The sequence below is a fragment of the Gossypium hirsutum genome, chromosome A10, assembly GCF_007990345.1.
Source record: "Gossypium hirsutum isolate 1008001.06 chromosome A10, Gossypium_hirsutum_v2.1, whole genome shotgun sequence".
Taxonomy (NCBI): domain Eukaryota; kingdom Viridiplantae; phylum Streptophyta; class Magnoliopsida; order Malvales; family Malvaceae; genus Gossypium; species Gossypium hirsutum.
This window is the reverse complement of record NC_053433.1, coordinates 93,324,792-93,341,150: the sequence shown is the minus strand read 5'-3', so window position 1 is coordinate 93,341,150 and position 16,359 is coordinate 93,324,792. Positions and strand designations below refer to the sequence as shown.

General features: G+C 39.0%; 1 non-coding gene across 1 annotated transcript; it reads right to left on the bottom strand.

Annotated features, from left to right (window-relative positions):
* Positions 1-12,815: 12,815 nt before the first annotated feature.
* Positions 12,816-12,922, bottom strand: LOC121209233 (small nucleolar RNA R71). Its single transcript, XR_005904350.1, has one exon. It is a non-coding gene; the product is annotated as a small nucleolar RNA R71 (small nucleolar RNA).
* Positions 12,923-16,359: the final 3,437 nt, after the last annotated feature.

Here is a 16,359-nt window from a genome sequence, read left to right as displayed (position 1 = left end):
TGACGCACTTATAATAAAAGTAAGCATGAAAGAAATAAAATATGCTCTAAAGGCTCAAGATCTCACCAAAATTATGGCTTTGTGATGTTTAAGCTTGTGAATTTCAACTCAAGATAATACCTAAACTTAGGGAAACAACCTAAAAGTTTTTAATTCTTCAAAAATCAACTTATCATGCTTGATTCCCTAATGTCTTAAAGTTTAAACAATCAATGCATAAATGCCTATGTTTTAATTCAAGACATATCAATAAAAATCATAAATTAATTAAAATTGATTCTAATAGTGATATGAGTGATTTACGTGAGAATAAGACACAATTCAGGGATTGCTAATGATGATATAAAAGCCCCCCATACTTAAGATGTGCATTACCCTCAATGTACAAAGATAGATATATTGAAACATAAAGATATATAATCATAAGTTAGGGAGAGAAGTGAAACTTCCTTAATGATGAATGAACTCTTTGAATTAGAGTTATGAAGAATAATCAGCCAAAGCAATGATGAGGGTGGAGGAGGATACTCCGGTGGTGGTAGAGGTTCATTAGTCCATAAGTCCTGCACCAAAAGAATGTTATATCTGGTACTTGCAATGGTTGTAGTCGAGTAGGACATGGCGGTTGTAGAGAACCTTTCCCAGTGGAGTTTTTGGTTCCTATGCGATGGTGAGCTTTAGAGCTCTTTATAACTATGACAGAATCAGGAACTTTTTTGGGAATATAATGAAGTATAATTACTCGTAATGAAATAGCAAAAACTATAAATTATTCAATAAAAATTATAAAAACTAAAATGAAAATAATATTAAAGGAAAATAAAATAAAAAGTACTTAATTAAGACAAATAAAGATAAAAGTAAAATTAAAAATAAATTTTTTTTAAACATTGTAATTGCTGGATGGTTCGCGAGGTGATGATGGCGATGAGATGTGGAAGTGCTGAAAAATCTAATGTAGAGTCGCATCAATGTGATCAAACCGCTGAAAACATTGTTGCTCAAATTGTGTAAGGCGCTCAGAGATGTCAGCATATGAAGCCGTCGTATGAACCGGATGATGGATGAGTGGTGGTTAAGATGGTGGGTCCTCATGACTTGGAGAGACATCATCAGTAATGTCTCTAGGTCCTCCTTCTCAGTGGACTGGACGAGACGGTACTGAAGAGGGTATCTGCCTCATCATTTCTTGATCATCCTCATACTTAGCATGCTCGAGATGCCCTGTGGGGACATCTGGCCGATGAGAGTGAGGGAGGATGATTGTGCTGCTGTGTTGAGAAGCCCAAAGTGCCGAGCCAATCGAGTTACATAGGGCCCGATAGAGATGACCCCTCTCCTGTGTCGCTCCGTCTGATGGTGGATGGCGAGGGCGATGAAGTAGGCAAGGTCGAGGACGTGCCCATTCTCCATACTCCATAAGAAATAGGTGTCATGGGTGGTGATGATGCTGGTGCTTTCTCGTCGTTCCGTCAGAGTGTGGGCCAAGATGGCGTGTAGGTATCTCAAAGATGGAGGGAGAGAAGATGCCTTGGAGCGGCTAGGATCGTAGATGGCTGAGGCAGGGACGAGGTCTCTCTAGCACTTTGAGGGAGAGTAGTGGATGTGGCGGTAGAGGGTGTCGAGTTCATTTTCGTCTATGAACTCCTCTGTGGACAGCCCTAGTGCAATCCCAAACTCGGGTGCATTGAACTGGCGCACTAGACCACCAAGGCGGAACTAGACTGTTCTAGGATCGTCAAAGTTGATCATTACGGTCTGAATATGGAACGTCGAGTAGAGTTTCAATGTGAACTCGAGATACATCGACTCAACGATCTCAAAGAAGAGCCCCCACGGGTCAGTTGTCATGAGGGCTTACACTGCGTCAACCAATTGAATCTGTTCAAGTGCGGCCCAGTCAATGCAGCCGCCCACACCTAGGGGTTGGTCTCGTAATATCTGATATAATTCCTCTTGGGGTCCCAAGGGAACCTGGAGAAACGGGTGCCTAATCTCTAAGGCAGGGCCCGAGGATGACCCTGCTCCTTTCCTCTTCTTCGAGGCGGGAATAGCGGTCTTCTTACCACGTGAGGATGACATTATACCTGCATTGAAAGTCGAAGTTCAACCAATACATCCCAAAGATAGCATAGAAAAAAAACTAATTAGGAATATTTCATGAGACTCGCGTACTAAATGAAGAGAACAAAACTAAAACAACTAAAGCAATTATATCAAGTTATTAAAATAGGACTATGAGAATAATACGACGGGAAAATCTAATGCATGAATGTATGTGGGTAAACATAAAATCCATGGAAACAAAAAAAAAGGATGAATGTAGTATGAAAAATGGAAATATTCTTTAATGACAAGCATGAGTATTATTATTCTACTATGAATGTTCACTTAAAATAGTCAAATGGATTAGAGAAAACATGAAATAGGCAAAATATTTAAAGAAAATAGAGAGAAAAGAGTAAACAAATGCAAAAGGAAGAAGCTTGAGTCGTCAGAAATAGTGTTGTAGGTGGCGCACGGGCGTGGCAGGTAGGGCGTGTGGAGTTGCAGCGGCTAGGGTTAGGGATTTTTAGGGAGGGAGATGATGAATAGTGAAGGGTTTATATAGATTTTGAGGTACAAGGCCTTGGGGCACACTCGTGTGCCTTAATTTTTGTCCGTGTGTTTCGTGATTTTTTAATTTGGGCACGTCTGACATTCGGCCCACGCCCGTGTTCTTTGGGCGTGTGGATGACACGGCCGTATCTTACTTCGTTCGCTTCTCCCACGCCCGTGTATGATAGCCCACGTCCCTGTTCTTTTTGACAGTGTCGACCATGGGTGAATAACACGGGTGTGTCGCATACTTATGTTAAATTCTCAGTTTCAACAACGGTTTCAAGGCACGGGTGTGTCTCACACCCGTATTGTTTTGGCAGTTTCACCCACGTCCATGTCGCACGACCGTGGTAACTTATCGCTCCCGTGTTGGGAAAAAAATTTTACCCTGTTTTCATACGGCCGTATCGCACGGCCATGTCCCTCTTGTGGTTTGAGCATGGCCTATGGTACACCCGTGTGCCTGGCTGTGTGGATGGGAAAACCCTGTGTTTCAAGACTCAGTTAGTAGGTTAGATGTGAAAAACTAGAATTCAAATAAATTATTACTGTTAGTACTCAGGTTGCCTCCCGAGAAACACTTGTTTATAGTCTAAGCTTGACTTACCTTTCTGGTGCATGGTCATGGTGGTGCGAGGAGTTTACACTCCTCATCCCTGCTATCAATTTTATCAAAATAAGGTTTAAGATGAGTATTGTTTACCTTAAAAGTTTTGAATTTGGAATGAATTACCTCGACTATACCATATAGGAAAATATTGAGTACCGTAAGAGGGATTACTCCGTTAGGTTCAGAAATAGCAATGCGAGGGTCTGCTGTATCTAGTAGTACTTTGTCTCCAACCTTAAGATGATTTGGCACGTCAGTGAACTGGTCCTAGTTCGGTTTCAATTTCTCGGGTGTTCTCGATTTCTGTGTCCACCATTCATCTAGCTCCTCGATTTGTAGCATTCGTTCTTCATAGATAAGTCTTTTGATGTCTCGTGTAGGTTCTTCAAACTTATTTCCTACAAAGTAGGTTGCACCACATGGTCAGTTTTAGTGGAATGATTTATACAACCACCTTCAATTTTCGATGTGTTACTCAAATTACGAGCTTGAAGGGTGATTGTTTCATTTCCCACACGAAGTGTGAGTTCACCTGTACCAACATAAATAATGGTTCTAGCAATCGCTAAAAAGGGTCGTCCTAAAATCAAAGGTGCGTTACTATCATCTTCCATGTCTAGAACAACAAAGTCTACTGGGTATATAAATTTATCGATCTTAACAAGAACATCTTCAATGGTACCTCTAGGAAATCTAATGGTTTTATCAGCCAATTGAATGCTCATCCTAGTTTGTTTGAGTTTCAAAAGACCTAGTTGTTTAAACATTTTATAAGGCATAGCATTAATGCTTGCCTCTAAGTTAGCCAATGCATTATGAACATCTAAACTACCAATTAAACAAGGAATCGTAAAATTCCCTGGATCTTTCAATTTTTTGGGTAGCTTATTCTGTAATATGGCTGAGCAAACTACATTCAACTCCACATGCGACGCCTCATCCAACTTTTGTTTATTTGCTAGAAGCTCCCTTAAAAATTTGACTGCGTTTGGCATCTGCGAGAGAGCTTCGATAAAAAGTAAGTTAATATGTAATTTCTTTAATAGTTTAAGGAATTTACCGAATTATTCATTTGTACGGTCTTTTCTTGTCGTATTGGGGTATGGCACCCTTGGTTTTTACTCTTTACTTACCGTTTTCTGGTCATTGTGGTCCACCTCACCCCTACCTTTACTTACCATAGTTTCTTGCCTCAATTCGGGTTCAGGTGCAACTAACCCTTCCTTTTCATGAGTGGTAATCACATTGAGTTGTTCCCTTAGGCTAGATTTCGTGTTACTCGAAAAACTACCTTGTGGTTGTTCAGAAATCAGTTTGGCGAGTTTGCCTATCTGAGTTTCGAGCCATTGGATTAACGCTTGTTGAATCTTAAGGGCTGTCTCAGTATTCTAGAAACGAGTTTCTAACACTGAGATGAATTTTGTTAGCATCTCCTCAAGGTTCAGCTTTTTCTCTTGTTGGTAGGGTGGTTGTTGGAAGCCTGGAGGCAATGGTATTTGATTCCCTTGGCATCCCCATGAGAAATTTGGGTGGTTCCTCCAACCTGCTTTGTAAGTATTACTATAAGGATTATTTTGAGATCGAGGATTATTACCCATGTAATTTAACTGCTCGTTCTCCATGTTTTGGCTATTGGGTGGGTATTCTAATTTGCTTGATCCACCTCCAATTGCTTCGCATTACATTACTGGGTGAACCTGTGAAGAATTAAGAAGACCATCAATTTTTTTATTCAAAAGTTCTACCTGATTAGAGAGCATGGTGACCGAATCGACATTATAAATGCCGGCCACTTTTGTTGGCTTTGTCCTTATGACTTGCCACTGATAATTATTCAGTGACATCTCTTCTATAAATTTATAAGCATCTTCAGGTGTTTTATTATTGATGGTTCCACCAGCGGCTGCGTCGATCATCTGTCGAGTCAAAGGATTCAGGCCATTATGAAACGTTCGAACCTGTAGGCAAAGCGGTAACCCATGGTAAGGGCACCTTCTCAAAAGGTCCTTGTATCTCTCCCATGTATCGTAGAGTGTTTATAAATCCATCTGCACAAAAGAAGAGATATCATTACGTAATTTGGTTATTTTAACCGACGGAAAATATTTTAATAAAAACTTTTCTGTCATTTGTTCCCAAGTAGTGATTAACTCTCGTGGTAACAAATTCAACCATTGTTTAGCCTTATTCCTCAATGAAAAGGGAAACAATCGAAGGTGAATGGAGTCATCAGAAACGCCATTGATTTTAAAAGTGTCGCAAAATTTTAAGAAATTTGTCAAGTGAGCGTTAGGATCTTCGTCCTGCAAACCATCAAACTGAACAAATTGCTGTATCATTTGAATTGTGTTAAGTTTCAGTTCAAAATTATTTGCAGCAACAGCAGACCTAACTATACTTGATTTAGTTCCTGTTAAAGAAGGTTTAGCATAATCATACATAGTGCGTGGAGCAGGATTTTGATTTACTGGATCAGCAACAATCGCAGGAGGTAGCGAATTTTCTTGGTTTTTAGCCATCTCCTCGGTTGTGGTTGAAGTATAGTCCTCTTGCTCTTCCTCTGTGTATCGTAAGCTTCATCTTATTTCTCTTCGGCTTCTACGAACTGTGCAGTCGATCTCACCATCAAAAAGTAGTGGTCCTGATAGGTTTCTTCTGGTCATAAACTAGAAAAACCTGTTAGAAGAAAATAAATGAAAAATTAGAAAAGAAAATAAAAATTTAAATTGCAATAAAAGTAAAATGGCCAAAGTAATAAAAATAGAGTGTTCCTAATATCCTAGTTTCCTGACAACGGCACCAAGAACTTGATTCGTGATATTCGCGACAGGTTTTAAATATTTATAATTAATCGTTCTTGAAACTAACTATTATCACGATGAAGGCAAGTGTACCTATCGAACAGTAGTATAGTTCTGCAAGACCAGATTGTCGAACCCAAAGGAACCACGAGTACTAGTATTTAGTTTCTTTTTATTATCTAGCTTAAAAATTAAGAGGTTTGGTTATCTAAACTAATTACTAAACTAAGAATTCACAGAAGGAAAATTTGGGAAAATACTTTTAGGAAAATTTGATTGATTAAGACAATGCCTAAGGAAAAATCCACCTAGACTTCACTTGTTATTTGACTCTGAATCAGGCGATTTATTCATTTGACTTGATCCATAGAAATCCCTAAGTTATATTATTATCTCTCTCGAGACTAATAAAGTCTAACCCTAGGTTGAATAATTGAAATCTCTTTCTAATTAACACCCTAGAATTGCATTAACTTGATCTATGGGTTCCCTTATTAGGTTTCACCCTAATCTGGCAAAATCTTATCACCCTATCTCTAGGCGTGCAATCAACTTGGCTTAATTATGGCAAATTTACTCTTAGACAGGGTCTATTCCTCCTTTGAATAAGAGCGTTAACTCGAATCAATATCCTGGAATATTAAAACAAGAATTAAAAACACCTAATTAAGAACAAGTCAAATATTTATCATACAATTCAGATAATAATAACAAGATTCATCTTAGGTTTCATTCCTCTTAGGTATTTAGGGGGTTTAGTTCATGATTATAGAAGAAAACATCTCAAAAGCATAAAGATAACAAAACGTAAGAAAACCCAAAACTCCTGAAGGAACTTGAAGGGAGATCTTCAGTCTTGATGATAAATCCGGCTTCTGAGATGGATCAATCGGCTTTCCTTGAGTAATTCCTTGCTTCCTACTCTGCTTCCCTCTTCTTAAGTGCTTCTTCAGGTGTTTAAATAGGCTTTAGAATGCCTAAGAGCCCTTAAAATTAGCCTTTTTCCGAATAGGGTTGTAATTGGGCTCGACAAGGACACGCCCGTGTGCGATTACTCAAACTCGTGGACAAAGCTGTTGAACAGGCACAGGCGCGTAGTCTACTCGTATAAGTCGTGCTTCAATCCTGCCAAAGGGACACGGTCGTGTGACACGCCCGTGTGAGGAAGCCCAGGCCATGTTGATTTCCCACGTGGGCCTATTTTCTCCGTTTTCGGCCTGTTTCTTACTCTTTTTACTCTCCTATGCTCACCTAAATATAAAACATGAAATTAAAGGATTAGGAGCATCGAATTCATCAAATCTAAGGAGAAACCATCCATTAATGCGCTAAGCATAGGATAAAAATATGTATAAATTACGGTTTATAAACAAGCCCCTATCTTCCTCCAACACTCGCCCTTGTGGCGCCTACCACAATCTCCACACAGCTGAATCCTGGTAGGAGCAGCAGGGGCTCCCACTCTAACCGGCTATCAGGTCTGGCCTTTTTCTTAGGCCCCTAAATAGAACTAGAGGGCTCTGAATCCCTCTTATTCTTGTCTCTCTCTTATTCCCTATTCTGGTGCTCCACATGCTTAACATCCTCAGCGGTCTTCATCTTCTCAACCAGAACTGCAAACTCTCACTCCATCTATGGAGCAATCAAAACCCTCAAGTTATCCCTCAAACTGTCCTTAAAGCGGACGCACCTATCATTCTCAGACGCCACCATGACTTCAGTGTAGCGGCTCAGCTTTAGAAACTCAGCCTCATACTCAGCCACAAACCTATCGCCCTGTATGAGATTCATAAACTCACGCCTACATGCATCTACATAGCTCACCCCCATGTACTTACTCTGAAAGGTGGTCTTAAAGAAATCCCAATTCAGACAATCAGGCTGAGTACCCTCTTCAATTGTCAACCACTACTGGTAGTCCTCATCACGAAGCAAAGAGACTACACACTTCATTTTTTGCTCAGGAGTACAGTCTAGATCATTCATGATTCTCTTGGTGGCCTCCAACCAATACACGGCCTCATTAGGGGCAATTCCAGTGACACTTCTAAACAACTCAGAACCATTGGACCGGAGTCATTCAGTTACCGACCCTCGACCCCCAACTCCTGAATGGGGTCCAGCGACCCTCTCCAAGATCCTCAACATGGCTTGGGACAGTGCATCGTCTCAGTCGAGCGACTCTGAGACCCAGCCTCAGTAGCAGACAAACTGGTGTCTCACTCGTATTTAGGTTTGGTATATTGTCCAGAGAGGAAGACTCAGTTCGAACCCCCTACAGCCTCTACCATGACCTCGAATACCACTTTTCGAGTTCCACGAGCACTCATTGTATATTTTTAGTTTTCTTTACATCAAAAAATTTATGCATAAATTTCAGTATTTATTAGCAGATGTTTTATGCATAAATTATCAAAAGTTCAAAATTATTTTCAGAGATTTCAGTCTCTAGCTAACTCAGTACAAGTTCAAAAGATACTAACTATAGAGTTTCAGAGCAGTCCTAACTAAGTTTCAAAAATACTTAAAAGATCGGCACCGGAGACTCGGTATACCACATACTTTCTCAATTGTTCAAATTATTTAAGAACCAATTCTTTTTGAAAAATAATTTTAAAGCCCAAAATTAACAGCCAAGTTCTGTAACATGACCTTGATACCACTAAATGTAACACCCCAAACCCGTCCTAGATGCTATGACCGAATTCGAAGATGTCACAAAGAATGGGTTTTGAAAACGAAGTTGTTACGTTGAATCATCTCAGTCTATTATCTTAAAATATTTTATAACCATAATCGAAAACGTTAATTAATTGCCGAACTTATTTTTCTGTGGAAGTCCAACAAAACCAACATATTTTAGAAATCCGATTCGTATTATTAAGAAAACATCATTTTGGGTAAAAATCATCGATTTCATAAGATAATTTAATCAAGCATGCAAATATCAACAAAACAATAATCAACAGTTTAAAAATCATAAAATCTAGAGAGTCCCAAAAATTACAAACTTTAAGAATAAAACCAAAACCGTAAATAAAACCATAAATTAACAACTTTAAGTAGTTTACAAACGAGTTGTCACCGTTGAGTCTCTGAGAACATATCAATCCGTCTAATTTTGTGGATTACCTGTATAGAAAAACAACAGAGGTGAGTTTTTGTAAACTCATTTTGTAACCCAACAGAATTAAGCATGCAAACAGACAGAGTCATGTACACAGCCAAATACAAATTCAAATTCAGACCACAGTCTCAGATAACATATTTAGATTCAGACATGCAACATCCTACCACTATCCTCTACACACCAATTCCGACCATCCCATCACACCATGTGGGGGTTAAAAACACCCACCCATTCCTACACACCACATTGTGCCATTAAGACATATATCAGAATATAAGTAACTAAGCTGCCAGAATATGGGCGATTAGCGCCGAACAAAATACTTCCTCCTCAAATTCAAATCCTACCCCAAATTAGATACAGAAAACCAGTTACAGATTTATCAGATTAAACATGCTCAACATGCTTTTTTACAAATTACAGATATACATATAGCAGTACAGTCAGGCATACATTAGTATCCTACCTAGATCAGTCTATCAAAATATCATAGCATTTAAAATAGGGTTTAAATAGCCCTTACCGAGCCTACAGTAGGCCCACAGTCGGTCGTAGCGACCTATACGACCCCAGGGAAAATTTCAGATTTATAGGCCCATATGCCCCACACGTCCAGATTTGGCCTTGCCCGTGTAACCCAAACAGCCTGGCCCAAAATCCATACGCCTGTGCAACATGCCCGTGTAGGCCCACACAGCCACACTCAGGCCACCACACGACCGTGTGCAGTGCACGGCCATGCCTTGTCGACCATACGGCTGTGTCTCACACTCGACCATCCACACAAGCGACTACACCCCCGTGTGGTGTCGACTGCAACACCCCAAACCCGGCCTAGATGTTATGGCTGGATCTGGAAAAGTCATATGAGAGTGTTTTATAAAATGTAATAACCTTCAAATCATTCTTTTTATTAACTTTTACTCAATTTGGGAAACCAAATTCTAAATGATTTGACTCAAACATCTCTTTTACGCGGAGCTTTGGAAACCCAAATAATTTGTTTTAGGTAAAATCATTTATATTTAGGAAAACCTTAGTTTTTAGGAAAATCGTGTTTTGATGAGTTACAGTTTAAATAATCACAAAACCGTATAGTGTCCCGAATTGAAACCAAACAGTCCAAGTCCAAAATTACATCAAAAACCCCAAATAAGTAATAAAAAACCGGATGTAATCGAAAAAAATAGTCTAAAAATTTACGTATGGCCATCCTCGAGTCCTCTGCTTCACCGATCCGTCAAGTCTAGGGATTACCTACACAGATTAAATTGAAAAAAAAAGGGTGAGTTTTCACAACTCAGTGGGTAATCCCCACAGAAATCATGCATACAAGCATATATCAGTTCATAGTTATAATCAGTTTGGGCCGGAGCCCCTTACAGAATTCAATGTAGGCATTAACTCACTCAGATGAAAAATTAGATATATATATATTAGGGCCTCCGCCCATCTCAGATACAGTATGCAAAACAGAACAAATTAAACTGAGACCTATCCACCAACCTCTACACACAAACTCCGTCCAACCCTACACACCATGTGGGGATAAAATCGACCCACCCATCCTTACACAACATGTTGTACCGAATGAGGCACATAGTTAGATAATTGTAGCTGTACTGTGATAAACCGTAAATTATACATATTTTTACCCCATGTTTAATGCATTTTACGGATGATTTCCCATTAGAATTGGTGAATTCGATGCTCCTAATGCTTTAATTTCATGTTTTATACTTAGGAGAGCATATGAGAGAAAAAGGAACGAGAAACGGGCCAAAAATAGAGAAAATGGGCCAAGGTACGAATCAACACGGCATGGACCTCCTCACACGGGCAGACCACACGGCCGTGTCAATTTGGCAGGCTCGAGCATGGCCTGAAGTAATCGAACACGGGCGTGTGCCACGGGCGTGTCCATGTTGAGCCCAAGTTAAGTCCAGTTCGGAAAAGGATAATTTTGAGGGGGCATTCCAAAGCCTATAAATACACCCTAGAGAAGGAAGAAAAGGGAGACGGAGAATAATGAGTAAGGAATTACTCCAAGAAAGCCGATTGATCCATCTCAGAAGCTGGATTCATCATCAAGACTGAAGATCTCTCCTCAATTTCCCTTGAGGAGTTTTAGGTTTTCTTTATGTTTTGTACTATTTATTCTTCTAAGATGTTTTCTTATTTAGTTATGAACTAAAACCCCTAAATACCTAAGGGGAATGAAACCTAAGACGAATCTTGTTATTATTTTCTGAATCGTATGATAAATATTTAACTTGTTCTTAATTATGTGTTCTTAATTCTTGTTTTAATATCCCAGGATACTGATTTAGAACAAGCTCTTATTCAGAGGAGGAATAGACCCTGTCTAAGAGTACATTTGTCATAATTAAGGGGAGTTGATTGCGAGAGTAGACATATGGTGACAAGATTTTGCAGGATTAGGGTAAAACCTAATAAGGGGATCCATAGATCAAGTTAATGAAACCCTAGAGTGTTAATTAGAGAAAAGTCTTGGTTATTCAATCTAGGGATTAGATGTTATTAGTCTTAAATAGGGATAATAACATAACTTAGGGATCACTACGGAACAAGTTGAATGAATAAATCGTCCGATTCGGAGCCAGACTAACAAGTAAAGTCTAGGTGGATTTTTCTTTAGGTATTATCTTAAGTCAATCGATTTTTCCCAAAAGCAATTCCCTAATTCTTTTCTCTGTGCGTTCTTAATTTAGATAATTAGTTAATTAAAACAAAATTTCTTTATTCTTAGGCTAGATAATAAAAAGACAGTTATTACTAGTACTTTAGGTTCCTTTGGGTTTGACAATCCGGTCTTGCTAAAACTATACTACTGTTTGATAGGTACACTTTCCTACATCGCAATAATAGTTAGTTTAAGAAGGAGTAATTATAAATATTTAAAACCTATCACGAAACCACGCGATCAAGTTTTTGGCGTCGCTGCCGGGGAACTAAGATATTAGGAACGCTCAATTTTTAATACTTTAACCATTTATTTTTCTTGCAATTTAATTTATTATTATTATTATTATTTATTTATTAACCTACTCTTTCTTTCTCTTGGCAGGTTTTTATAGTTTATGACTAGAAGAAACCTGTCGGGACCATTACTCTTTGACGAAGAAATCGATCGTACAGTTCGTAGAAACCAAAGAGAAATAAGGCGTAGCTTAAGATACATGGAGAATGAGCAAGAAGACGATACTCAACCCCTAACCAAAAAGATGGCTGAAAACCAAGGCAATCAGCTACCTCCTGCAATTGCGGTTAATCAAAATCCTGCTAACGCACTATGTATGATTATGCTAAACCTTCTTTAATAGGAACTAAATCAAGCATAGTTAGACCTGTTGTAGTTGCAAATACTTTTGAATTAAAACCTAACACTATTCAAATGATACAACAATTTGTTCAGTTTGACGGTTTGCAGGATGAGGATCCTAACGCTCATTTAGCCAACTTTTTAGAACTATGTGATACATTTAAAATTAAGGGCGTTTCTGATGATGCCATACGTCTTCGGTTGTTTCCTTTTTCATTGAGGGACAAAGCTAAACAGTGGTTAAACTCATTACCACGAGGGTCAATTACTACTTGGGAACAAATGACCGAATAATTTTTACTAAAATATTTTTCGTCGGCTAAAACGACTAAATTACGTAATGATATCTCTTCTTTTGTGCAGATGAATTTAGAAACACTCTACAATGCATGGGAGAGATAAAAGGACCTTTTGAGAAGGTGCCCTCACCATGGGTTACTCCTTTGGCTCCAAGTACAAATATTTCACAATGGTCTGAATCCTTCGACTCGGCAAATGGTTGACACAGTGGCGGGCAGAACCATCAACAATAAAACACCGGAAGATGCCTATGAGTTTATAGAGGAGATGTCACTGAATAACTATCAGTGGCAAGTCATGAGGACAAAGCCAACCAAAACAGCCGGTGTTTATAACGTCGATTCGGTCACCATGCTGTCAAATCAGGTAGAACTCTTGAATAAAAAAATTGATGGTTTTCTTAGTTCTTCACAGGTTTACCCAGTAATGCAGTGCGAAGCAAGTAGCGGTGGAACAAACCATTCGGAATACCAACCTTATGGCCACAGCATGGATAACGAGCAACTATATGGGTAATAATTCTCGACCTCAAAACAATCTATATAGTAACACTTATAATGCAGGTTGGTGGAACCACCCCAATTTCTCGTGGGGAGGTCAAGGAAATCAAAGACTACAACATCCTCCGGGCTACCAACAACCACCCTACCAACAGGAAAAGAAGACAAACCTTGAAGAGATGCTCTCAAAGTTTATATTAGTGTTAGAAACCCGTTTTTAGAACACCGAGACAGTACTAAAAAATCAACAAGCATCAATCCAAAGCCTCAAAACTCAGATAGGCCAGCTTTCCAAACTAATCTCCGATCGACCACAAGGTAGTTTTCCAAGTAATACCGAACCTAACCCAAGGGAACAACTCAACGAAATTAATATTCAAGATGAAAAAGGAGTCGTTGAGCCTGAACCAAAACCGAGGCAAAAAACTATAGTAAGCAAATGTCAAGGTGAGGTAGATCAAAATACAAACAAACCAGTGACTGTCGAATATAAACCTCGTGTGCCATACCCCAACGCGACAAGGAAAGACCGCTCAGATGAACAATTTGGTAAATTCCTTAAACTCTTAAAAAAATTACATATTAACTTACCGTTTATTGAAGCTCTATCGCAGATGCCAAACGCAATGAAATTTTTGAAGGAGCTTTTAGAAAATAAGCGGAAGTTGGACGAGGAGTCGCATGTGGAGCTGAACACAGTTTGCTCGGCCATTCTCCAAAATAAACTACCCAACAAACTAAAAGACCTAGGGAGCTTTACTATTCCTTACTTAATTGGTAGTTTAGATGTAAATCAAGCATTAGCTGATCTAGGGGCTAGCATTACCGTCATGCCTTACAAAATGTTTAAGCAACTAGGTCTCGGGAAACCCAAACAGACTAGGATGAGCATTCAATTAACAGATAAAACTATAAGATTCCCTAGAGGTATTCTTGAAGATGTGCTAGTTAAAATCGATAAATTTATATTTCCAGTTGACTTTATTGATCTAGACATAGAAGAGGATAGCAACACTCCCTTAATTCTAGGAAGGCCCTTTTTAGCAGCTGCTAAAACAATCATTGATGGTGGCATAGGTGAACTCACACTCCGGGTGGGAGACGAAACAATCACCCTTCAAGCTTGTAATTCTGGCAACACATCAGGAATTGAAGGTGGTCATTTGAACTATTCTACTAAACCTAACAATATGGTGCAACCTATTTTGCAGAAAATGAGTTTGAAGGAAGCACGTGAGTCATTCTCAAGCACTAGTAGAGGACCTGTTCATGAAGATCGAAGTTTACAAATTGAGGAACTTGATGAATGGCGGACGCACAATCCAAGAACACTCGACAAACCGAAACTACGCCAGAACAAACCCAATACCTCTCCAAATCAACTTAAGGTTGGTGATAAGGTCTTATTAGATGCCGCAGATCCCCACATTGTCACAACCACACCGAATGAAGAAATCCCTCTTACGGTACTCAGTATTTTTCCATTCGATACGGTGAAGGTGAGTCATCCCAAGTTCGGCACTTTTAAGGTATTAAAACCTTATTTTGATGAGATTGATAGCAGGAATGAGGAGTATAAACTCCTCAAACTACCATGACCATTCACTGGAGAGGTAAGTCGAGCTTAGACTATAAATAAGCGTTTCTCGGGAGGCAACCCGAGCATTAACAATATTAATTTCTTTAAATTTTGGTATTTAACTCCTAACTTATTAATAGAAATCTTGAATACAGGTGTTTCCACAGAGACATGACCAAGCACACGGGCGTGCTGAAGGCTGTGTGAAAACATGGCAAAAGATTTCCTGAACACGGGCTACAATTAAACACCACGGCCGTGCGATATGGCCATGGTCGAGCCTGCCAAAACAATACGAGCGTGCGACACGCTCGTGTCTAGTACCTGTGGACAACACTATCGCAATACCACGACATGTGTGGAGCTACACAACCGTAGGAGAAGCGAACCACATCACACACGGTCATGTAACATGATCACATAGCCACACGGCCTATGCACAAGGGCGTGCCAGAAGGCCGTGTGACAACATCCTAATTCACGACAAACATGGCCGAGCCACGGCACACACGGGCGTGTGCCCTGGCAGTGCCATTTGAAGAATTAAAATAATCCTTTTTATTTTCCTACCATTAAGTTTTTAAGATTCATTTCTTTCCCTTTTAAACACAACTTATCTTTGTGACTACTATCAGATTATTACCTTCACTCTCTTTTTATCATTCAGAATCATGCTTGACATCCAGATTTAGTTCCAATACTCGATCTCACCAATCCAAGAATAACATCCATTCTTGATACAGGAAGTTCCACTTCTTCCCCTCTCTTATTCTTATACTTTAATATATCTTTGTACATTGAGGGCAATGTACATCTTAAGTGTGGGGGGGGGGAGGAGAGAGCATTCATGTCATTATCAGAAAAATCCCTGAATGATTACCTTGTTCTCTTGAAAAGCTCTCATATCATATTTAGGATAAATTTTAATTGATTTATGATTTTGATTGATATATCTTGAATTAATACATAGGGATTAATGCATTGATTGTATAAACTTTAAGACATTAGAGAATCAAGCATGATAAGTTGATTTTTAAGAATTTAAAATTATAGGTTGTTTCCCCAAGTCTAAGTGTTACTTTGAATTGGAATTCACGAGTCTAAACATCAAAAAGCCATGATTTTTGTGAGATTTTTGAGCCTTTTGAGCATCTATTAATCCTTTCATGCTCACTTTTATTATTGCTTTAAGTGCGTCAGTATTGAACTGTTATTCTAGAACTTGCTTGATTATACATGTCGAGACCACACCATTTGATTTGATATATCAAAATGATTAAGGCATTTAGGATTAACCCACTCATGCCATGAAAAGCCTACCTCCACGATTAACCCTTAGTAAACCCATTTGAGCATAACAAGCCATTCATTGTATTAGCCTCAATATTAACCCTTAACCCATTATTGTTGAAATCCCCTAAATTAATTTGATTCCTATTTTTGTTGAGATTTGAGTTGAAAAAATTACTTAGCTATGTCTTGTTTGTAATAAGTT